General features: G+C 39.3%; 1 protein-coding gene and 1 pseudogene across 3 annotated transcripts in view; one reads left to right on the top strand and one right to left on the bottom strand.

Moving 5' to 3' along the window:
• Positions 1 to 25,370, top strand: part of KLF8 (KLF transcription factor 8) — a 304,726-nt gene that overhangs the window by 204,253 nt on the left and 75,103 nt on the right. The window lies entirely within an intron of this gene.
• LOC132658740 (endogenous retrovirus group PABLB member 1 Env polyprotein-like) lies at positions 11,455 to 13,017 on the bottom strand (annotated as a pseudogene).

Below are 25,370 nucleotides of genomic sequence, written 5' to 3'. Positions count from 1 at the left end.
TTTCAACATGTAAAAGTAGATGTTAATAGTTTACTGGACTCCTAACATCAACAATTGTTTTAGTATATAGCCAAATTTGTTTTTTTCACCCCTACCTACTTCCCGCTATAAAATTTCAGGCATCATATTATCTGAATCATAAATACTTCAGAATATATATTTAAAAGGCAAAGATGTTTAAAAATAAGCACAACATTACTAGCACACAGAAAATTTCCTTAATATCAAATTTCCACAATTGTCTAATAAGTATTTTTTTTAAGTTTGTTCAGATTTTGATCTAAACAAGGCTCATATGTTGACTAGCATAATCAATATGAGGAGCCAGCTACGCTTAAGTAAAGAGTGTTCTTGATTAGAAAACAAAAACTCTGAGATAGAAATAAGCTTGCCTTGTTCTAATAACTGACAGATATCCAGCATAGCTAGTCATATTGGGGGTAGTAGTTAGCGGGGAAGTACAAGAGTAGAAAGGGAAAGACCGCTTAAGGAAGGCTACTGTAGTGATGCAGGCAAAATGAGAGCCTGACTAGAATGTTAGGAGTAAATGTGGAGAGAAGGAAGTACGTTGATGAGTGAGGGGACGCTAATGACTCTCAGATTTCTGTTTTGGATTACTGGATATTTACAAGAATAGAAAGTTTGCCAAAATAACATATTTAGTAAGTAGGAAAAGCCCTCTGGAACCCAACCTTGGTAGGCAACCTGGGTATATATATATTTTTTTCTGTTGCTGATATTCCACAAGTTCTTTGGAAGAGGCAGCTGAAGAAATGCCTTATTTATTGCCCTCCAAAGACTGGACTTCATTGCAAGGAGTTCCAGATATCTACTTGTCTCTGGTAGATATTCTCAGCAGAGAGCCATAAGGCTCTTATTTATCCGGATCTCTAGTATTCAATGCAGCCCTTCATCTCCTCCAAGCTTACAGTCATACAAAGCAAGAAATATAGATACAACAATTTCCATTAAATATACAGTTAAGTCCCAGGTTTTCTTAAATTATTTATTTTTAATTGAAGGATAATTACAATATTGTGTTGGTTTCTGCCATACATCAGCATGGATCAGCCATAGGTATATATATGTTCCCTCCCTCTTGAGACTCCTTTACGTCTCCCACCCCATCCCGGTCCTCTAGGTTGGCACAGAGCCCTGGTTTGAGTTCCTAGGTCATAAAGCAAATTCCCACTGGCTGTCTATTTCATATATGGTAGTGTATATGTTTCCATGCTACTCTCTCTATTCATCCCACCCTCTCCTTCGTACCCCTCCCTGTGTCCATAAGTCTGTTCTCTATGTCTGCATCTCCACTGCTACCCTGCAAATAGGTTTATCAGTACCATGTTTCCAGATTCAATATATATGTATTAATATATGATATTCACTCTGTGTAATAGGCTTGAGGTTCATCAACCTCATTAGCACTGACTCAAATGTATTCTTTTTATGGCTGAGTAATATTCCATCATATATATGTACCACAGCTTCTTCGTCTATTCATCTGTCAATGGACATCTAGGTTTTGTACATGTCCTGGTTATTGTAAATAGTGCTGCAATGAGCACTGGGGTACATATCTCTTTTTCAGTTATGGTTTTCTCAGGATATAAGCCCAGTAGTGTGTTTTTAGGGTTATATGGTAGTTTTATTCCTAGTTTATAAAGGAATCTCAATATTGTTCTCCACAGTAGCTGTATCAGTTTTATTCTCACCAACAATGTGAGAGGGTTGTCCTTTAATCCATCTGCCGTGAACATTTATTGTTTGTAGATTTTTTTGATGATAACCATTCTGACTGGTGTGAGGTGATATCTCATTGTAGTTTTGATTTGCATTTCTCTAATAATGAGTGATGTTGAGCATCTTTTCATGTGTTTGTTAGCTATCTGTATATCTTCTTTGGAGGAATGTCCATTTAGGTCTTTTACCCACTATTTGACTAAGCAGTTTGTTTTTCTGGTATTGAATAGTATGAACTGCTTATATATTTTGGAAATTAATCTTTTGTCTGTTGTTTCATTTGCTATTGTTTTCTCCCATTCTGAGGGCTGCCTTTTCACTTTGTTTATAGTTTCCTTTACTGTGAAAAAGCTTGTAAGTTTAATTAAGTCACACGTGTTGTTTTTGTTTTTATTTCCATTACTCTAGGAGGTGGGTCATAGAGGATCTTCTTGTGATTTATGAAATACAATGTTCTGCCTATGTTTTCCTCCAAGAGATTTATAGTTTCTGGTCTTACATTTAGGTCTTTAATCCATTTTGAGTTTATCTTTGTATATGGTGTTAGGAAGTATTCTAATTTCATTCTTTTCCATGTAACTGTCCAGTTTTCCCAGCACCACCTATTGAAGAGACTATCTTTAACCCATTGTACATTCTTTTTTTTTAAATTATGTAATTGGAGGAAAATTATTTTATAATATTTTGATGGGTTTTGCCATACATCAACATGAATTGGCCATAGTTATACATATGTCCCCCCTATCCTAAACTTTCTTCCCAGCTCCCTCCCCACCCTGTCCCTCTGGGTTGCCCTAGAACACTAGCTTTAGGTGCCCTGCTTCATGCATTGAACTTGTACTAGCCATCTGTTTTACATAAGGTAATGTAAATGTTTCAATGCTATTTATTGTCTCAAATCATCCCACCCTCAACTTCTCCCACTGAATCCAAAAACCTGTACTTTTCATCTGTGTCTCCTTTCCTGTCCTGCATGTAGGATCATTTGTATTGTCTTTCTAAATTATATATATATATATATATATATATATATATATATATAACTGTCTTTCTAAATTTAATAAGCTTCAGCTTCATCCACCTCGTTAGAACTGACTCAAATGCATTACTTTTTATATTAACATTCAATTGTGTATATGTACCAGATTCCTTATCCATTCATCTGCCTATGGATATCTAAGTTGCTTCCATGTCTTAGCAATTGTAAATAGTGCTGTAATGAACATTGGGGCACATGTGTCTCTTTCAATTCTGGTTTCCTCAGTGGGATTGCTGGTTCATACAGCAGTTCTAGTCTCAGTTTTTTAAGGAATCTCCACACTGTTCTCCATAGTGGCTGTACCAGTTTGCATTCCCACCAACAGCATAAGTGGGTTCTCTTTTCCCCACACCCTCTTCAGCATTTATTTTTTGTAGACTCTTTTTAACTTAGTTTTTTTGATGATGGCCATTCTGACTGGCATCAAATAATACTCATTGTGGTTTTGATTTGCATTTCTCTAATAATGAGTGATGTTGAGTATCTTTTCATGTGTTTATTAGCCATCTGTATGTCTCCTTTGGATAAAGGTCTGTTTAGGTCTTTTCCCCATTTTTTGATTGAATTGTTTGTTTTTCTGGTATTGAGCTGCATGAGCTGCTTTTATATTTTAGAGATTAATTTTTTTTCAGTTGTTTCATTTGCTATTATTTTCTCCCATTCTGAGGGCAGTCTTTTCACCATGCATATAGTTTCCTTCATTGTGCAAAAGCTTTTAAGTTTGATTAGGTCCCATTTTTTACTTTTTTAAAAAATTTCCATTTCTCTGGGAGTTGGGTCATAGAGGATCTTGCTGTGATTTATGTCAGAGAGTGTTCTGCCTATATTTTCCTCTAAGATATTTATAGTTTCTGGTCTTACATTTAGATATTTAATCCATTTTGAGTTTATTTTTCTGTATGGTATCAGAAAGTGTTCTAATTTCATTCTTTTACACGTATTTGACCAATTTTCCCAGCACCACTTGATGATGGTATTTTCTCCATTGTATAGTTTTGCTTCCTTTGTCAAAGATAAGATATCAAAAAAAAAAAAAAGATAACATATTCATAGGTTCATAGATTTATCACTAGACGTTCTATTTTATTCCATTTATTCTATATTTTTGTCTTTGTGCTAGTACCATACTCTCCTGATGACTGTAGCTTTGTAGTATATTCTGAAATCAGGAAGGTTGATTTCTCGACTTCCATTCTTCTTTCAGAAGATTGTTTTGGCTATGCAAGGTCTTTTGTATTTCCATGCAAATTGTGAAATTATTTGTTCCAGTTCTGTGAAAAATACCATTGGTAGTTTGATAGGGATTGCATTGAATCTATAGATTACTTTATGTAGCACACTCATTTTCACTGTATTTATTCTTCCAATCCACAAACATAGTATATTTCCCCATATATTTCTGTCATCTTTTATTTCCTTCATCAATGTTTTATGGTTTTCTATCTATAGGTTTTTTGTTTCCTTAGGTAAATTTATTCATAAGTATTTTATTCTTTTATTGCCATGGTGAATGAAATATTTTCCATAATAATCTCTTTCTGATTTTCCATTGTTAGTAAATAGAAATGCAAGGGGTTTCTGTGTATTAATTTTATATTCTGTGACTTTACTATATTCATTGATTAGCTCTAGAAATTTTCTGGTGGCCTCTTTCTTCTATGTAGAGGATCATGTCATCTACAAACGGTGAGTGTCTTACTTCTTTGTTTCCAATCTGGTTTCCTTTTATTTCTTTTTCATCTCTGTTTGTTCTGGCTAGGACTTCCAAAGCTATGTTGAATAGTAGTGGTGAGAGTGGGCACCCTTGTCTTGTTCCTGATTTTAGAGGAAATGCTTTCAAGCTTTTGCCATTGAAAATAACATATTTTTTGTTTTTTGTTGTTGTTGTTGCTTGTTTTGGGGGGGTTTGTCAAATATGACTTTTAATCTGTTGAGATGTGTTCCTTCTGTGCCTACTTTCTGGAGAGTTTTCATCATAAATGGGTGTTTAATTTGGTCAAAGACTTCCTCTGTGTCTATTGGAATAATCATATGCTTTTTATCTTTCAATTTGTTATATGGTATATCACATTGATTTGTGTTTACTGAAGAATCCTTGAATGCCTGGAATAAAGCCCACTCGGATCATGATGTGTCCTCTTTTTAATATGTTGTTGGATTCTGTTTGCTAGAATTTTGTTGAGGATTTGTGCATCTATGTACATCAGTGATATTGCCTTGTAACTGTCTTTTTGTAATATCATTGTCTGGTTTTGGTATCAGAGTGATGATGGCCTCATAGTTCAGAAGTTTTCCTTCCTTTGCAATTTTCTGGAAGGAAAACAAGTTTCAGCAGGAAACATGTTAGTTCTTCAAATTTTTGGTAGAATTCACCAGTGAAGCCATCTGAGCCTGGGCTTTTGTTTGTTAGATCTTTTTTATAGTTTTGATTTCCATGTTTGTGATTGGTCTCTTCGTATTTTCTATTTCTTCCTGGTCCATTTATGGAAGGTTATACCTTTCTCTGAATGTGTCCTTTTCTTCCAAGTTGGCCATTTTATTGGCATATAGTTGATCATAGTAGTCTCTAATGATCATTTGTATTTCTATGTTGTTTGTTGTAATTTCTCCATTTCCATTTCTAACTTTATTAATTTGAGTCTTTTTTTCTTGATGAGTCTGTCTAATGATTTGTCTATTTATCTTCTCAAAAAACCTACTGTTAGTTTTATTGATCTTTGCTATAGTCTCCTCTATTTCTTTTTCATTTATTTCTGCTATTTTTTTAAATGATTTCTTTCCTTCTATGAACTTTGGAGGTTTTTGGGGGGTTCTTTTTCTAGTTGCTTCAAGTGTAAGATTAGTTTGTTTATTTGATGTTTCTCTTATTTCTTCAGGTAGGCTTATATTGCTATGAACTTTCATCTTAGCACTGATTTTAATGAATCCCAGAGGTTTGGGGTTGTCGTGTTTTCATTATCATTTGTTTCTAGGCATATTTTGATTTCTGTTTTGATTTCTTCAGTGATCTGTTGGTTATTCAGAAGCCTGTTGTTTAGCCTGCATGTGTTTGTGTTTTTTTATAATTTCTTTCCTGTAGTTGATATCTAATCTTATAGCATTGTGATCAGAACAGATACTTAAAATGATATCAATATTTTTTTTTCAATTTACCTAGGCTTCATTTGTGGTCCAGGATGTGATATATCCTGGAGAATGTTCCATGTACACTTGAGAAAAATGGTGAAATCCATTGTTTTGGAGTACAATGCCCTGTAGATATCAACTATGTCCAACTGGTCTAATGTATCATTTGAAGCTTGTTTTTCCTTGGTGATTTTCTGTTTGGATAATCTGTCCATTAATGTGATGAAGTATTAACGCCCCCCACTATTACTGTGTTACTGTCACATTTCCCCTAATAGTTGTTACCTGTCCAGTTTCCCCAGCAGAACTAATTGAAGAGACTATCTTTGTGCTATTGTATATTTTTGCCTCCTTTATCATAAATAAGTTATATACCTGTGCGTGGGTTTGTCTCTGGACTTACTACCTTGTTCCATTGGTCTATATTTCTGTTTTTGTTCCAATACCACACTTTTTTGTAACTTTCTTATATAGCCTGAAGTCAGGAAGGTTGTTTCCTCCAGCTCCATTCTTCTTTCTCAATATTGCTTTGGCTATTTGGGGTGTTTTGTGTTTCTATATGGATTGTGAGATTTCTTGTTCTAGTTCTGTGAAAAATACCATTGGTAATTTAATACGGGTTGCATTGAATCTGTTGATTTCATTTGGTAGTGTAGTCATATTCATAATATTGATTTTTCCAACACAAGAACATGAAATATCTCTTTGTCTGTTTATATTGTATTTGATTTCTTTTATCAGTGTCTTACAGTTGTCTGTATATAGCTCTTTTGTCTCCTTAGGTAGGTTTATTCCTAGGTATTTTATTCTTTTTGTTGCAACGGTAAACGGGATTGATTTCTTAATTTCTCTTTCTGGCATTTCATTGTTAGTCTATAGTAATGCAAGTTATTTCTGTGTATTGATTTTTTATACTGCTACTTTGCTAAATTCACTGATTAACTCTAGTAATTTTCTAAGAGTACCTTTAGGGTTTTCTAAGTATAGTATCATGTTGTCTACAAGCAGTGAGACTTTTAATTCTTTTTTCCTGATCTGTATTCCCTTTATGTCTTTTTCTTCTCTGATTGCCATGGCTAGACTTCCAAAATTATGTTGAATAATATTAGTGAGAGTGAGTACTCTTGTCTTATTCCTGATCTTAGATGGAATGCTTTCAGTTTTTCACAATTGAGAATAACATTTGCTGTGGGTTTATCATATATGGCCTTTATTATGTTTAGGTAGTTTCTTTCTGTGTCCATTTTTGAAGAGTTGTTATCATAAATGGGTGTTGAATGTTGGAAAAATCTTTTTCTTCTTCAATTGAGATTATCATATGCGTTTTATCTATCACTTGTTAATATAGTGTATCACATTGACTTATTTGTGTATATTGAAGATTTCTTGCATCCCTGTTATAAACCTGACTTAATCATGACATACAATCTTTTTAAAGTGTTGTTGAAATCTGTTTGTTAGAATTTTGTTTAAGATTTTTGCATCTATGTCCATCAGTGATATTGGCCTGTAATCTTCTTTTTTATGTTTTGTTCTGGTTTTGGTATTAGGGTGACATTGGCCTCATAGAATGAATTTGGAAGTGTTCCTTCCTCTGCAAGTTTTTGGAAGAGTTATAGGAGGATATGGATTAGCTCTTCTCTAAACAAGGTGAAAAAACAACCCTCAGGATGGTAGAAAGTAATAGCAAATGAAACAACTGACAAAGATTTAATTTCAAAATATTAAAGCAGCTCATACAAATCAATACCAAAAGCAAACAAACAAACAAACAAACAAAAAACAGAGAACCCAATCAATAAGTGGGCAATAGACCTAAGCAGACATTTCTCCAAAGACATATAGATGGTTAATAAACACATGAAAAGATGCTCAACATCAGTTTATTAGAAAAAAAATGTGAATCAAAACTACAATGAGATATCACCTCATGCTGCTCAGAATGACCATCTATAAAAAAATTTACAAACAATAAATGCTGGAGAGGGTATGGAGAAAAGGGAACCTTCTTACACTGTTGGTGGAATTTTAAATTGATACAGCCACTTTGCAGAACAGTATGGAGATTCCTTTAAAAAATAGGAATAAAACCACTTTACATTGCAACCTTTCCTGTACTAGGCATATACCCTGAGGAAACCAAAACTGAAAGTGGCAAATGTATCCCAATGTCATTGCAGCTCTATTTACAGTAGCTAGAACATGGAACCAACCTCGATGTTCATCAATAGATGAATAGATATAGAAGCTATGTTACAAAGATACAATGGAATATTACTCAGCCATAAAAAGAAACACATTTGGGTCAGACCTAATGAGGTGGATGAACCTAGAGCCTATTATACAGAGTGAAGTAAGTCAGAAAGAGAAAAACAAATATCATACAGTAACACATATATATGAAGAAAGATGATACTGATGAACCTATCTACATCAGAGCAGCAGTGGAGACATAGACATCAAGAATGGGCTTATGGACATGACTGGAGAGAGAAAGGAAAGGGTTGGAGGTATTGAGTGAGTAACATGAAAGCATACATTACAATATGTAAAATACTCAGTCGAATTTTGCTTTATGACTCTGGAAACCAAAACTAGGGCTCAGTAACCACCAAGAGGGATGGGATGGGAGAGAGATGGAAGAGATGTTCAAGTGGGAGGGGACATGGATAAACCTATGAATGATTTATGCTGATGTTTGTTAGAAACCAACACAATACTGTAAAGAAATTATCCTTCAATTAAAAATAAATACATTTTTAAAATAGTTGTTAGCATTTGCCTTATGTATTGAGGTGCTCCTATGTTAGGTGCATATACATTTATAACTGTTATGTCTTCTTCTAGGATTGATCCCTTGATCATTATGTAGATCTTTCTTTGTCTCTTTTAATGGTCTTTATCTGAAAGCCTGTTTTATGTGATATGATTATTGCTACTCCCACTTTCTTTTGGTCTCTATTTGCATGAAATATCTTTTTCCAGACCCTCACTTTCTTTTTTTTTTTTTTTCAGACCCTCACTTTCAGTCTGTATGTGGCCCTAGGTTCAAGGTAGATCTCTTGTACACAACATTTATAAGGGTCTTTTTTTTTTTAATCAATTTGTCCATTCTTTCTGACACACTAGTAAAGTAATGCTCAAAGTTCTCGAAGTCAGACTTCAACAGTACGTGAACCATGAACTTCCAGATGTTCAAGCTGGTTTTAGAAAAGGCAGAAGAACCAAAGATCAAATTGCCAACATCCGTTGGATTATCAAAAAAACAAGAGAGTCCCAGAAACACATCTATTTCTGCTTTATTGACTATGCCAAATCCTTTGACTGTGTGGATCACCACAAAGTGTGGGAAATCTTTAAAGAGATGGGACTACCAGACCATCTGACCTGCCTCTTGAGAAATCTGTAGGAAAGTCAGGAAGCAACAGTTAGAACTGGACATGGAATGACAGACTGGTTCCAAATAGGGAAAGGAGTACATCAAGTTTGTATATTGTCACCCTACTTATTTAACTTATAGGCAGAGTACATCATGAGAAACGTTGGGCTGGATGAAGCACGAGCTAGACTCAAGATTGCTGGGAGAAATGTCAATAACCTCAGATATGCAGATGACACCACCCTTATGGCAGAAAGCAAAGAAGAACTAAAGAGGCTCTTGGTTAAAATGAAAGAGGACAGTGAAAATTTGGCTTAAAGCTCAACATTCAGAAAACTAAGAACATGGCATCTGGTCCCATCACTTCATGACAAATAGATGGGTAAACAGTGGAAACAGTGTCAGATTTTATCTTTTGGGTCTCTACAATCACTGCAGATGGTGACTGCAGCCATGAAATTTAAAGACGCTTACTCCTTGGAAGGAACGTTATGACCAACCTAGACAGCATATTAAAAAGTAGAGACATTACTTTGCCAACAAAGGTCCATCTAGTCGAGGCTATGGTTTTTCCAGTAGTCATGTATGAATGTGAGAGTTGGACTGTTAAGAAAGCTGAGTGCCAAAGAATCGATACTTTTGAACTGTGGTGTTGGAGAAGACTCTTGAGAGTCCCTTGGACTGGAAGAAGATCCAACTAGTCCATCCTAAAGGAAATCAGCCCTGAATGTTCATTGGAAGAGCTGATGCTGAAGCTGAAAGTCCAATACTTTGGCCGCTTGATGTGAAAAACTGACTCATTGGAAAATAACCTGATGCTGAGAAAGACTGAAGGCGGGAGGAGAAGGGGACAACAGAGGATGAGATGGTTGGATGGCATCACCTACTCAATGACATGAGTTTATGTAAACTCATGATTTGAGTTGAGTTGGTGATGGACAGGGAGGCGTGGCATGCTGCAGTCCATGGGGTTGCCCAGAGTCAGACATGACTGACCGACTGAACTGAACTGTCCACTCTTTGTCTTTTGGTTGAATCATTTAACCCATTTATGTTTAGGGTAATTATTGATAACTGTAATTCCATTACCATTTACTTATTGTTTGGGGTTGGTTTTTATAAACGTTTTCTATGTTTCCTGTCTAAAGAAAATTCTTTAGCATTTATTGAAGAACTGGTTTGGTGGTGCTGAATTCTATCAGCTTTTGCTTGTCTGTAAATCTTTCGATTTTTCCTTCAAATCTGAATGAGATCCTTTTTGGGTAAAGTAATCTTGGTTGTAGGTTTTTCCCTTTCATCACTTTAAATATATCCTGACATTCCTTTCTGGCCTGAAAAGTTTCTGTTGAAAGATCAGCTTTTTCTTATCCCTATGGTGATCAACTTGTATGTTATTTGTTGCTTTTCCCTTGCTGGTTTTAATATTTGGTGTGTGTGTGTGTGTGTGTTTAGTTTGATTAATGTGTGTCTTGGGTATTTCCTCCTTGGGTTTATAAAAAATGGGACTCTCTTGACTTCTTGAACTTGGGTGGCTATTTCCTTCTGAAAGTTTGTTGCTGAAACATGAAAAGACTGTGGGATTCTTGGCTTCTGGAAGAGAAGAATTCCATCTGGGGCCAGAGACCAGGCTTGATCGCTCAGAGCTTTTGGGCAGTAGAGTTATATTAAAGTACAAAAGGGATTCAGAAAGCTTTTGACATAGACATCAGAAGGTGGCAGAAAGAGTACCCCCTTGCTAGTGTTAGCAATGGAGTTATATATCTCCAATTAGTTATTACAATGAGTCAAAATAATGTCTGGAGGTTGTAAAGACCTCACTAGACCTACTCCCATAATTTACATTTTAAGATAACAGGATTAGCCAGAAGGTTTTTTTTCCAGAGACTGTCCTCAAGCAGGATACATTATTGTTATATAATCCTAAGGAATGTAGAGGGGAAAAAAAAGTTTGTCCTTTCTTCCTCCTTGAGCATTCCAGACCCCTCTCTCCTTGGGGACACCTAGACTTCTTATCAACCTGCCTAGGAAATGACTCTCTTATTCCCCCTTTTCTTTCAGGAGAATTATGTTGCCAAGGGAAAGGGACATCATTTTCATTCCATAAGTACTTCCTGCTGTTGATGGGGCATGGTCCCTAAATTGTTGAGGCAACATATTCTCCTAACCCTCATATTGAGGGTCTCTGATCCAGTGGACCCAAGTAATAGTTGGAGGAGGCTGTGGCACTCATAGGAGCTTGGACAACCACTTGTAACTTAAAAGTCTTCATGAGACTAGAAACAAATCCAATCACAAAGTTATGGATGCAGGGAGCAAACAGCAAAAACAGAACAATCAGAATTATTGTAATTAAGATAGTTTTCCACCATGGGGAACTAGTTGACGTCTCCCAAAGTGAGGCAATTGAGGCTTCAGGAATATCCATAGCCTCAATCATCTTGTTCATATGTTTAGTAAAATGAGTAGCACTAGTGGGTTTGGAAGATCCTCTGGAGAAGGAATTGGCAGCCCACTCCAGTATTCTTGCTTGGAAAATCCCATGGACAGAGGAGCCTGGCAGGCTGCAGTCCACGGGGTCACAGAGAGTCGGACATGACTGAGCGACTTCACTTTCACTTTCAGTGCTCATATCAGGTATATATGTACAGCATTGGGTATGAATAATGGCACAAGTTCCTCCTTGTGCAGCTGTCAGAATATCTAAAGCCAATCTGTTTTGTAAGACCACCTTTCTAATTTGTGCTTGTTCAGCATTAAGAGCTACAATAGGTTTTGAGAATCTTGTAATGCCTGTTGAGTAAAATTAGTCAAACCATCCACTTATAGCATAACATCTGTAGTTCCCAGAGAGGGAACAAATACTGGAGCCAAATAATACAGACCTTGCCCACTGAGTTTTAAGGTGTGGTAAATTAGCAGGCTTTTTTTCGAAGCTCTGAAAATATAAAGCCGTGAGTAAAAGCTAGACCTAGGGTGCATCTCCCTATCCAACCAGGGGGAAGCCATGCCCATAGGTAAGAGCCACGTATCCAGTAGGTCCCATCTGGAGCAAGCCATATGACTGAGATATCCAGTCCCAATCAGTGTCGGGCCAGACAAAGGGAGGACCTGCATTGGGGTGGGAAAACATGGGAATGATTGTATATTTCCTGAGGTAGAAATCCCAAGTGTTTCCAAATATTATAATTGAGTTGTTGACTAACTTCTGGGGATGGCTCTATCTATTCCCAGCATATAGAGGCAGTAGATATTAGACGTCCTTTTTCAGGAGTTAACCATATAACCCCATCCCATATTTGATAAACGTCAGATAAAAAACCATTAAATCTAGACCCATTTACCTTATGTGTAGTGAAATAGTCATTAAACTGAGACAATGTATAACCAAAACTAAAAGTCACATTATGTCCATAGTTAAAGTACAAAGTGTTTCACCAGTCCATCATAGGGTTGTTAGATGTCATCAGTTTAAGAAGAGGCATCTCTGCAATTGTTGTTGAAGGTATTTGCAGACTTGGAGAAAGTCTTTTCCTTGAAGTGGAGATGTCCACCATGGGAAGCCTTCCACTGATGAAGAGGGGAGCACTCTGCAGACCCAGCAGTTAGACCAATTGTGGAATGCAGCATAGGAGTGAGCCCAGGACAGGAAGGCATTGTCTTGAGGATCAAACGGCAGACTCAGGATTTTTGGATTCAGCAGTAGTAGGCACACATAGATTATCAGGCCCATCTGAAAAATACCAAGTCAGAGCATAGAAAGTACAGACATAAAATGACACCACTTAGTTCTGGTCAGTTTTTAACTCGAGTATGATGTACACACGAATCAATTCCTGGCACTTTGACAGCTGTGGGAGAAGAAAGAATAACCTGGTAAGGGCCCACCCAGAGGGGCTGGAGGGGTTGGCCCCCAGATCCCAATGTTTTTTATCAGGACCTCAGTTCCTGGCTCAAATAGAGGCTTGCTTGACTCAGAGGCTGTGTCAGGAGTCATCTCCCAGAGTTCTTTTAATGCCTATTGAAAAGCTGAGAGCTGAGTTACATAACTAGTTAATTCCAAGGCTCCAGGGTCTATAACAATGTCTATGCATAAGAAAGGCCTTCCATAAATACATTCAAAGGGGGACAGTCCCCCCTTTTAGGGGGCAGTTTGAGCCCTCATTAAAGCTATGTGTAGAACTTTAATCCAGTTGTCCTGTGTCTCTTGAGTTAATCTGTGCAGGTGTCTTTTGATAATGTCATTAGCCTTTTCAACCTTTCCTGAGGATTGGGGTCTCCAGGAACAATGTAAGTGATATTCTATTCCTAGAGCTTTAGATACCCCGTGAGTTACAGCAGCTTTAAAGGTGGAGCCATTGTCACTCTGAAGGCTCCGTGGCAGCCCAAACCTATGGATAATTTCATGGATTAAAATCTTTATAACCTCCTTAGCCTGTTCGCTACGACAGGGAAAGGCCTCAATCCATACAATAAAAGTATCCACGCAAACTTGTAAGCAAGAATATCCATTAGCTTTTGGCATATGAGTCAAATCAATTTCCCAGTCCTCTCCAGGATATTTTCCTCTTCGTTGTAACCCAGATTTTGCTAGCTTTCCAGTCTTTGGGTTATTTTTCTGACAAACCTCACACCTTTTAATAATATTCTTTAAAGTTTTCATTACATTTTTACCATCAAACAAAGGAGAAGTCATCTAGTAAGTACTCTCTGCACCCAAATGAAAACTCTGGTGTAAACCCTTAAGAATTTTCCATTGAGCATTTTCAGAAATTATTAATCATCCATCTTCCAACTGTAACCATTTTTACCAGTAATTTTTGCTCTTCTTTTCTCATATCTTTCTAATTTTTCCTCAGTATATTGTGGTTTCTCCTGTTCCACAGGACCTGTCTAGATTAAAGCCATCTGTAGTGAAGGGGTTTTGTAGATGCAGCTTTTCTGGCTTGACAGTCACCCAGCTGATTACCTTTGGCTACTTTACTCCCATTCCTGTTCTGCCCTTTGCAATGCATAACAGCTACTTCCTTGGGACAATATATAGCAGTTAAAAGACTCTTGATCTCTCTGAAATGTTTATTAGGTTCTCCTGTTGCTGTTTTAAACTGTCTTTCTTTCCATATTGCAGCATGAGCATGTAAAGTCAAATAAGCATACTTAGAATCAGTGTAGATATTTACTTGCTGCCCTTTGCTTAACTCTAGAGCTCAGGTCAGAGCCTTAAGCTCCGCTAACTGAGCCCTGGTTCCCTCGGGGAGAGATTTTGCTTCTAAAACCTGTTCAGCAGTCACCACGGTTTAACCTGCTTTACACTTACCATCCCAAACAAAAGAACTGCCATCTGTAAATATTTCCATGTCAGGGTTGTCTAATGGGGTATCCATTAGATCTTCCCAAACTACATAGTTTAAAGTTAGAAATCGGGAACAATCATGATCAGGTGTTTCATTTTCCTTCTCAGGAAGGAAAGTGGCAGGATTTAAATTTCCACAAACTTTAAGCTTAGTTACTGGTCCTTCTAACAACAATGACTGATATTTAAGAAGCCTACTGTCTGTCATCTAAATATTAACCTTAGAATTTAAGATTCCACTCACATCATGAGAGGTCAGTACAGTGAGGTATCATCCATTAATTATTTTTAAATCTTCAGGTGTTAATAAAGCCATTGCCCCAATTACTCTTAGACAGTGGGGCCACCCGCATGAAATTACATCTAATTCTCTGCTTAGATAAGGAATAGGTTGCTGGTGAGGCCCTCGGGGTTGTGTCAAAACTTCTAAGGCCATACCCTTTCTTTCAGTGACAAATTAAATTCTCACCCGGTGGGCAAGCTCAAAGCTTGCAGGAGAGCAGTCTGAAGAACCTTAAAAGCCTTTCGAGTATCTGAAGACCAAACCAGTTTATCGGTTTGGGCCTGCTGAGTTTAAGCTATGAAAGTGAAAGTGAAAGTGAAGCCGCTGAGTCTTGTCTGACTCTTTGCGACCCCATGGACTGTAGCCCACCAGGCTCCTCCGTCCATGGGATTCTCCAGGCAAGAATACTGGAGTGGGTTGCCATCAGCTGTAAGTTTATATAAAGGCCAGGCAAGTTCCCCATAACCAGGAATCCAAATGTGACAGTAGCCCGTGATTCCCCAAATTCCTCTCAATTGCCTTAAACTCATAGGTAGGAGATGATTTAGTATAAGTTTAATTCTCTCAGGGCCTATAGCCCTAGTCCCTTCTGATATGATTAGGTGCAGATATCTAACAGATTGTTGACAAAGCTGAGCCTTTTCTCTTGATGCCTTGTAACCGCAGCCTGCCAGAAAGTTTAAGAAATCTTCTGAGGCTCGTGAAAAAGCTTCCTCAGAGATCAAATTGCCAACATCTGCTGGATCATGGAAAAAGCAAGAGAGTTCCAGAAAACATCTATTTCTGCTTTATTGACTATGCCAAAGCCTTTGATTGTGTGGATCACAATAAACTGTGGAAAATTCTGAAAGATACGGGAATACCAGACCATCTAGCCTGCCTCTTGAGAAATCTGTATGCAGGTCAGGAAGCAACAATTCAAACTGGAAAATGGAACAACAGACTGGTTCCAAATAGGAAAAGGAGTACATCAAGGCTGTATATTGTCACCCTGCTTATTTAACTTCTATGCAGAGTACATCATGAGAAATGCTGGACTGGAAGAAACACAAGCTGGGATCAAGATTGCCGGGAAAAATATCAATAACCTCAGATATGCAGATGACACCACCCTTATGGCAGACAGTGAAGAGGAGCTAAAAAGCCTCTTGATGAAAGTGAAAGTGGAGAGTGAAAAAGTTGGCTTAAAGCTCAACATTCAGAAAATGAAGATCATGGCATCCGGTCCCATCACTTCATGGGAAATAGATGGGGAAACAGTGGAAAAAGTGTCAGACTAATTTTTTTAGGCTCCAAAATCACTGCGGATGGTGACTGCAGCCATGAAATTAAAAGACGCTTACTCCTTGGACGAAAAGTTATGACCAATCTAGATAGTATATTCAAAAGCAGAGACACTACTTTGCCGACTAAGGTCCGTCTAGTCAAGGCTATGGTTTTTCCTGTGGTCATGTATGGATGTGAGAGTTGGACTGTGAAGAAGGCTGAGCGCCGAAGAATTGATGCTTTTGAACTGTGGTGTTGGAGAAGCCTCTTGAGAGTCCCTTGGACTGCAAGGAGATCCAACCAGTCCATTCTGAAGGAGATCAGCCCTGGGGATTTCTTTGGAAGGAATGATGCTAAAGCTGAAGCTCCAGTACTTTGGCCACCTCATGTGAAGAGTTGACTCATTGGAAAAGACTCTGATGCCTGGAGGGATTGGGGGCAGGAGGAGAAGGGGACGACAGAGGATGAGATGGCTGGATGGCATCACGGACTCGATGGACGTGAGTCTGAGTGAACTCCAGGAGATGGTGATGGACAGGGAGACCTGGCATGCTGCAATTCATGGGGCCACAAAGAGTCAGACACGACTGAGCGACTGAACTGAACTGAACTGTCTCAGCACAGAGCGAAATATCATCTACATATTGTAACACCACCACTTCAGAGCTATTAAAGTTTTGTAGATCCTGTGACAAACTTTGTCCAAATAAGTGAGGACTGTCACAAAATCCCTGGGGCAAAGCTATCCAGGTTAACTGAGAAGTTGGCTGTGTAGAGTCCTCAGAGGCAAATAGAAATTGACTTTCCTCCGCCAAAGGCACTGAATAGAAGACATCTTTCAAATCAATGACTGAGAAATATTTAGCTCTTTCCGGAATTTCAGACAATAGAGTATAAGGATTAAGCACCATGAGGTGTAAAGGAACTGCTGCTGCTGCTGCTAGGTCACTTCAGTCGTGTCTGACTCTATCCAACCCCATAGATGGCAGCCCACCAGAAGCCCCCATCCCTGGGATTCTCCAGGCAAGAACACTGGAGTGAGTTGCCATTGCCTTCTCTGGTAAAGGGACTTCTCCAATGCATGAAAGTGAAAGTGAAGTCGCTCAGTCGTGTCAGACTCTTAGCGACCACATGGACTGCAGCCTACAGGCTCCTCCACCCGTGGGATTTTCCAGGCAAGAATACTGGAGTGGATTGCCATTGCCTTCTCTGGTAAAGGGACTACAGCCTTATTTATTATTCGTAAATCTTGAACTAGTTCCATTTACCATTTGATTTCTTTATACCGAAAATAGAAGTGTTGCATGAACTGTTACAGGGAATTAATAGCCCCTGCTGCTTTAAATTCTCAATAAAGGATTTTAACCCTTTCTTAACCTCGGATTTCAGTGGATACTGCTTCTTATGTGAAATAAGCACGGGTCTTTGAGCTTGACAGCTACAGGAATATCATTTTGTGGTCGAGCCACAGATTTTCCATCAGTCCATACTCTAGGACTTACATTTTGTTCAATTAAAGGGAGAGAAAGGGAAGGCTCCATATTCATGAAAACAGAGGCATGTACTTTACTCAGTATATCCCTCCCCAAAAGGGCTGATGGAGATTCTGGCACAATCAGAAACTCATATGAAAATAGCACAGAGTCCCAGTCACAACTTACAGAAGAACTGAAGTGATACCTTTTTTGCTTATACAGATAGTCCCATTACAGAAGCAGATTGGGAAGAAAGTGGGCCAGGGGCTTCAGTAAGCACAGAGTAAGTTGCCCCAATGTCTAAAAGGAAATCAATGGATTGGCCTCCCACAGTTATTAATACCCAGGGTTCCTCAGGTGTAATTAGGATGGGAGCTTGTGTGGGGACCCCCAGGCACTTTCAGTCCTGGTTGTCTTGAGAGTCCGACCCCTGAAACCTACGCCTCTGGGGAAAGTCTCTTTTCCAGTGTGGTCCTTTGCAGACAGGACATGGAGCCGGGGGCAGCTTAGATGCCTGAGGGCAATCCCACTTGAGGTGCGCCTCCTGTCCAGAGTAATAGCAAGCCGATCCTTTTCGACCTGGGTCCTTGTGGGCATTTTTCTCAGGCTTTTTAAGAATGGTTCTCATAGCAATTGAGAGGGCTTCCACCTGTTCCTTTGTCTTTTTCTGCCTTTCTTTCTTTTCCTCATATTCCCTACCATAATAGACTGTCTGAGCCAGTTGTAACAGATTATCTAAAGACTGATTTGGTCCATACGCCCATTTTAATAGCTTACGGTGGATATCTGGAGCCGACTGAGTGAGAAATCTATCTTTTAAGATCACTTTTCCTGCTTTACTTCCGGGATCAATCTCAGTGAATCTGTGAAGGGCTTCTTTCAGTCTATCTAGGAATTTACCAGGAGCTTCCTTCTCCTACTAATCTATGTTTGCCAACGTGGCCTGTTAGGTCCATGAGTCAAGGCAAATTAGAAGGGGTCAAAGAGGAGATGGCAAGAGTGAATGTCAACATTCTAGGAACCAGCGAACTAAAATGGATTAGAATGGGTGAATTTAACTCAGATGACCACTATATCTACTACTGTGGGCAGGAATCCTTTAGAAGGAATGGAGTAGCCATCATAGTCAACAAAACAGTCCGAAATGCAGTACTTTGATGCAACTCAAAAACGACAGAATGAACTCTGTTCATTGCCCAGGAAAACTATTCAGTATCACAGTAATCTAAGTCTATGCTCCAACCAGTAACACTGAAGAAGCTGAAAATGAATGGTTCTATGAAGACCTACAAGACCTTTTAGAACTAACACCCAAGAAAGATGTCCTTTTCATTATACCGGACTGGAATGCAAAAGTAGGACATAAAGAAACACCTGGAGTAACAGGCAAATTTGGCCTTGGAGTATGGAATGAAGCAGGGCAAAGGCTAATAGAGTTTTGCCAAGAGAACACACTGGTCATAGCAAACACCCTCTTCCAACAGCACAAGAGAAGACTCTACACATGGACACCACCAGATAGTCAACACCGAAATCTGATTGATTATATTCTTTGCAGCCAAAGACCAAGAAGCTCTATACAGTCTGCAAAACAAGAACAGGAGCTAACTGTAACTCAGATCATGAACTCCTTATTGCCAAATTCAGAGTTAAATTGAAGAAAGTAGGGAAAACCGCTAGACCATTCAGGTATGACCTAAATCAAATCCCTTATGATTATACAGTAGAAGTGAGAAATAGATTTAAGGCACTAGATCGCATAGACAGACTGCCTGATGAACTATGGATGGAAGTTCATGACATTATACAGGAGTCAGGGATCAAGACCATCCTCATGGAAAAGAAATGCAAAAAATCAAAATGGCTGTCTTAGGAGGCCTTACAAATAGCTGAGAAAAGAAGAGAAGCCAAAAGCAAAGGAGAAAAGGAAAGATATACTCATTTGGATGCATAATTCCAAAGAGTAGCAAGGAGAGATAAGAAAGCCTTCCTCAGTGATCAGTGCAAAGAAATAGAGGAAAACAACAGAATGGGAAAGACTAGAGATCTCTTCAAGAAAATTAGAGATACCAAGGGAACATTCCATGTAAAGATGGGCTCAATAAAAGACAGAAATGGTATGGACCTAACAGAAGCAGAAGATATTGAGAAGAGGTGGCAAGAATACACAGAAGAACTGTACAAAAAAAGATCTTCATGACCAAGATCATCACGATGGTGTGATCACTCACCTAGAGCAAGACATCCTGGAATGTGAAGTCAAGTGGGCCTTAGAAAGCATCACTACGATCAAAACTAGTGGAGCTGGTGGAATTCCAGTTGAGCTATTTCAAATCCTGAAAGATGATGCTGTGAAACTGCTGCAGTCAATATGTCAGCAAGTTTGGAAAACTCAGCAGTGGCCACAGGACTGAAAAAGGTCAGGTTTCATTCCAATTCCAAAGAAAGGCAATGCAAAAGAGTGTTCAAACTACCGCACAATTGTACTCATCTCACATGCTAGTAAAGTAATGCTCAAAATTCTCCAAGTCAGACTTCAGCAATACATGAACGGTGAACTTCCTGATGTTCAAGCTGGTTTTAGAAAAGGCAAAGGAAACAGATCAAATTGCCAATGTCTGCTGGATCATTGAAAAAGCAAGAGAGTTCTAGAAAAACATCTATTTCTGCTTTATTGACTATGCCAAAGCCTTTGTCTGTGTGGATCACAATAAACTGTGGTAAATTCTGAAAGAGATGGGAATACCAGACCACCTGACCTACCTCTTGAGAAACCTGTATGGAGATCAGGAAGCAACAGTTAGAACTGGACATGGAATGACAGACTGGTTCCAAATAGGAAAAGGAGTACGTCAAGGCTGTATATTGTCACCCTGCTTATTTAACTTCTATGCAGAGTACCTCATGAGAAACGCTGGGCTGGGAGAAACACAAGCTGGAATCAAGATTGCCGGGAGAAATATCAATAACCTCAGATATGCAGATGACACCAGCCTTATGGCAGAAAATGAAGAGGAGCTAAAAAGCCTCTTGATGAAAGTGAAAGAGGAGAGTCAAAAAGTTGGCTTAAAGCTCAACATTCAGAAAACGAAGATCATGGCATCTGGTCCCATCATTTCATGGGAAATAGATGGGGAAACTGCAAACAGTGTCAGACTTTATTTTCTTGAGCTGCAAAATCACTGCAGATGGTGATTGCAGCCATGAAATTAAAAGACGCTTTCTCCCTGGAAGGAAATTTATGACCAACCTATACAGCATATTAAAAAGCAGAGACATTACTTTGCCAACAAAGGTCCGTCTAGTCAATGCTATGGTTTTGACAGTGGTCATGTATGAATGTGAGAGTTGGACTGTGAAAAAAGCTGAGTGCTGAAGAATTGGTGCTTTTGAACTGTGGTATTGCAGAAGACTCTTGAGAGTCCCTTGGACTGCAAGGAGATCCAACCAGTCCATTCTGAAGGAGATAACTCCTGGGTGCTCTTTGGAAGGATTGATGCTGAAGCTGAAACTCCAGTACTTTGGCCACCTCATGAGAAGAGTTAACTCATTGGAAAAGACTCTGATGCTGGGAGGGATTGGGGGCAGGAGGAGAAGGGCACAACAGAGGATGAAATGGCTGGATGGCATCACTGACTTGATGGACATGAGTTTGGGTAGACTCCAGGAGTTGGTGATGGACAGGGAGACCTGGCGTGCTGCGATTAATGGGGTCGCAAATAGTCAGACATGACTCAGCGACTGAACTGAACTGAACTGAAGGGCTTAACGCGTGCTTGCTGAGCCCTTCAAGAATACATCTGACAAAATGACTCTGATCCCATCTTCCTTTAGCTGTGTTATAGTCCCAATCTGTTTCTTTAGTTGGGATCATCTGATTCCCAATGGAGAGGGGGGCTGTCTCATCCTCCCTCTTCCCTACTGATTCATTACCAAGCCTGTCATCTCCATAAGCAACCACTTTTTCCAAAACTCGACTTTTTGAGTTGGGAGTCAGTGTTTGTCCCAAGATATACATCACATCCTTCCAAGTAAGGTCATAAAGCAGGGTAACACCTTTAAAATCTCTAATATATTTTTCCAGCTATTCTAAATAACCTCCCAGATCCTCCCCAATTCTTTGTATTTCTTGATAAGAAAAGGGCTTATTAACTCTGATAGACTGATTATTTCTTCCGGTATGTGTTTCATAAAGGGGCAACAGCTGTTCCTTGGCCTTCCTGGCTTTTCTGCACATATGAACCCAGAGATAGATTAGAGAAACCTGCTTTACTTTATCTCTTTGCCTCCTGTCCTCCATCTCATCTCTTACTTCAGTGGTCTGAGTTTCTATTGAAACCAGAACAGTCTGAGGTCGTACAGAGACCGGATTTGTTTGGACCTCTACTTGGGCAGTTTGAACCTCACTTTGGGTTTTTACGGAGACCAAGGCAACTCTTCTTGGGGGGCGGGGTGTTCTCTGACTTCCAGTTTGCCTAGTTTGGAGCCCCAGGTTGGGGGCAAAGGAGGAGGACAGGAGAGAGCTGAAGGTGTCAACACCGAAATCTATATCCTTAGGACAAAAGTCTGGCATATTTCATAGAGAGAAAAGGACAACACATATGCTTCTTCTACCCATTTTCCTTGTTTCCTACAGATTCGGACTAATTTTAAAACAGTATTATACTTAAGAGACCCTCCAACTGGCCATTGTTCACCATCCTCTGGTGGGTACCACAGCCATGCAATATCACATAGGAAGACCATGTGTGTCTTCTTTAAGCTCTGGGGATCAAATCTATCCCAGTTTTTCCAGATACATTTCAAAGGAGTGAGGCTGGAATTGTTAGGTCCCATCTTTAAGAAAGAAAAAAAGGGACCAGCACCATCTTTCTACTGGAGGCATCCCTCCCTGCTCTAGTTGGGGGTGTAGACAGACTTTACACCAAAGCTTTTCTTTGCTGGTCAGACTTAGTCTGTCCCTTACTGACGCAGGTGCCATTCTCACCCTCCCGGTTCTACCACTGAGACGGGGTGGGGATGCACCAGGGGTAGACCTGATGGCATCCCTGACTGACGTCCATCTTCTCACCATTAAAACCTTGCTTGCCTCTGATGCCACCCAGGGTGCAATCAGAATTACCTTTCAGAATGCCTCCCAGGCTAAGAGTGCTGGGGGAAACAAACATTTGTCACATGAGTGCCTGTGCACGATCCTGAGTATATTCCTGACCACAATAAGACCAGTACAAACATAAAACTGAGATGTTCCTTCCAAGTGTCACCACACCAGTATAAGAGCCTCCTCTGGTCCACTAAGAGCCAGCGTTACCAAAGGAGAAAAACCCATTGTAGTTCCAATCTGAGTAACCTTTAACCTCAGAGATGCTCTTGTAGCTAGAGCCCCATCTAATTTCTGAACTTTTGATTCCTAGTGAGGCTAGGCACTTCCTGACTTCCAAGTTTGGGACCTAAGTCATAGTACACAGTAACAGCATAGATCACAAGTCCCTTGAAAGTCTATGATCTGACAGATTAGGTTAGTACTTCTAATTCCCAAGGAGTTATGAAATGGTCAAAGAGACCAAAAAATTTGACCATGAAAGGAGAGTTCAATCCACACGCTTTGCCCATTTCTGGTCAGTCCCCAAAGGAGACATTGGGTGCCTCTTGGCATTGGCAGGTCGGTATAAACACCTGACAGGTTTCTGCCATAAGCAGTTTGAGGTCACTGAGGAACCTCAGAGCAGGGCTCCTCACTTCCTTCATACAGGGTGGGTCATTCATTTACATAAGCACACCGTAGAGTTAGTAAAGTACAGCAAAAAACGTGTTCACTACGAGAACAAAGAACTAGAGCTCCAAGCATCCTTACCTTGTCCTGAAGAATCCCAGACGAGCCCCCAAGATGAAAGGTTTTTGCTGAACCATGAAAAAACGCTGGGATTCTTTGCCTCCAGAGGAGAAGAATTCAATCCAGGGTCAGAGACAAAGCTTGATCACTCAGAGCTTTTGTGAAATAGAGTTTTATTAAAGTATAAAATGGATAGAGAAAGCTTCTGACAGACATGAGAAGGGGGGCAGAAAGAGTACCCTCTTGCTAGTGTTATCAATGGAGTTATATATCTCCAATTAGTTATTACAGTGAATCAAAAGAATGTCTGGAGGTTGTAAAGACCTCACTAGACTTACTCCTATAATTTACATTTTAAGATAACAGGATTAGCCAGAAGGTTTTTTCCAGAGACTATCCTCAAGCAGGATACATTATTGTTATATAATCCTAAGGAATGTAGAGGGGGAAAAAAAGTTTGTCTTTTCTTCCTCCTTGAGAGTTCCAGACCCCTCTCTCCCAGGGGACACCTGGACTTCTTATCAACCTGCCTAGGAAATGACTCTCTCACTTCCCCATTTTGGAAAAGCTTTTAACTGTTATCTCCTCAAATATTTTCTCATGCCCTTTCCTTTTGTCTTGTACTTCTGGGATGCCTATAATTCAAATTTTGGGGCACTTAACATTGTCCCAGAGGTCTCTGAGATGGTGTCATTTCTTTTTCTTCTTTTTTATTTTTTTCCACTCTGCTTTATTTATTTCCATCATTGTATCTTCCAGCTCACTTATCCATTCTTCTGCCTCAGTTACTCTACTCTTGTTTCCTTCCAGAGTGTTTTTAATCTCAGTTTTTGTATTGTTCATTGCTGATTGACTGTTCTTTGTTTCTTCTAAGTCCTTGTTAAACATTTCTCGCATCTTCTCAATGCATGTCTAGTCTCTTTATCTATATCTCCATTTTGTTTTCAAGATTTTGGATCATCTTTACTATGAGTATTCTGAATTCTTTTTCATGTAGAATTCCTAACTCCTCATCTTTTGTTCAGTTTCATGGGTTTTTATCATATTCATTCACCTGCTGGATGTTTCTCTGCTTTTTATTTTGTTTAGTTTGCTGTGTTTGGGGTCTTCTTTCTGCAGGCTGCAAGGTCATAGTTCCTCTTAACTGTAGAGTCTGCTTCCTGTGGGTGGGGTTGGGCCAATGGCTTATGAAGGTTTCCTGGTTGAGGAAACTTGTGTCTGTGTTCTGATGAATGAAGCTGGATCTCGTGTCTCTGGAAGGCAGTGCCATATCCAGTAGCAAGATATGGGGTGTCTATGGGTTTGGTATGGCGTTGGGCAGCCTGTCTGTTAATGTTCAAGGTTGTGTTCCTGTTCTGATGGAGGATTAGCATGGGATGTCTTGCACTGGAGCTTGCTGGCTCTTGAGTGGAGCTTTGTCTCTCTGTAGCTGTGGAGGCTTTTGGGTGCACTCTCATTTATTAATTTTCCCTGGGGTCAGGATTTCTATGATGGTCCAACATTCTGGAGATGTGCTTCCTGCCACTGGATTTCAGTCACCACCTTTTACAGTAGCATCAAGACTTGTCCACCCACAACATGGAAGATAAAACCCCTAGTTTAATAGTGAAGCAACTCTCCACAGCCAAGAACACCCAAAAGGCTTCACAGTTATATAGTGAAGAGAAGAAGGAGGAAGGGAAAAGGTGTAAGCAGAAGGAGAAAAGGGAGCATCAAAAAAGAAGAGAGCAATCAAGACCATAATGAAATCCCTAAGTGAAAATGAATACTAAAAATTACACTCTTAAAGATCCAAAATTGGTAACAAAAGTTCAAACAGCAAAAATTAAAAGCCTAGAATTAAACGTTAGACTCTCAAAAGTACAATACAAAAAAA

The sequence above is a fragment of the Ovis aries genome, chromosome X (genome assembly GCF_016772045.2).
Source record: "Ovis aries strain OAR_USU_Benz2616 breed Rambouillet chromosome X, ARS-UI_Ramb_v3.0, whole genome shotgun sequence".
Lineage (NCBI taxonomy): Eukaryota > Metazoa > Chordata > Mammalia > Artiodactyla > Bovidae > Ovis > Ovis aries.
The sequence above is the reverse complement of the archived record's forward strand: the minus strand, read 5'-3'. Positions and strand labels throughout refer to the sequence as shown.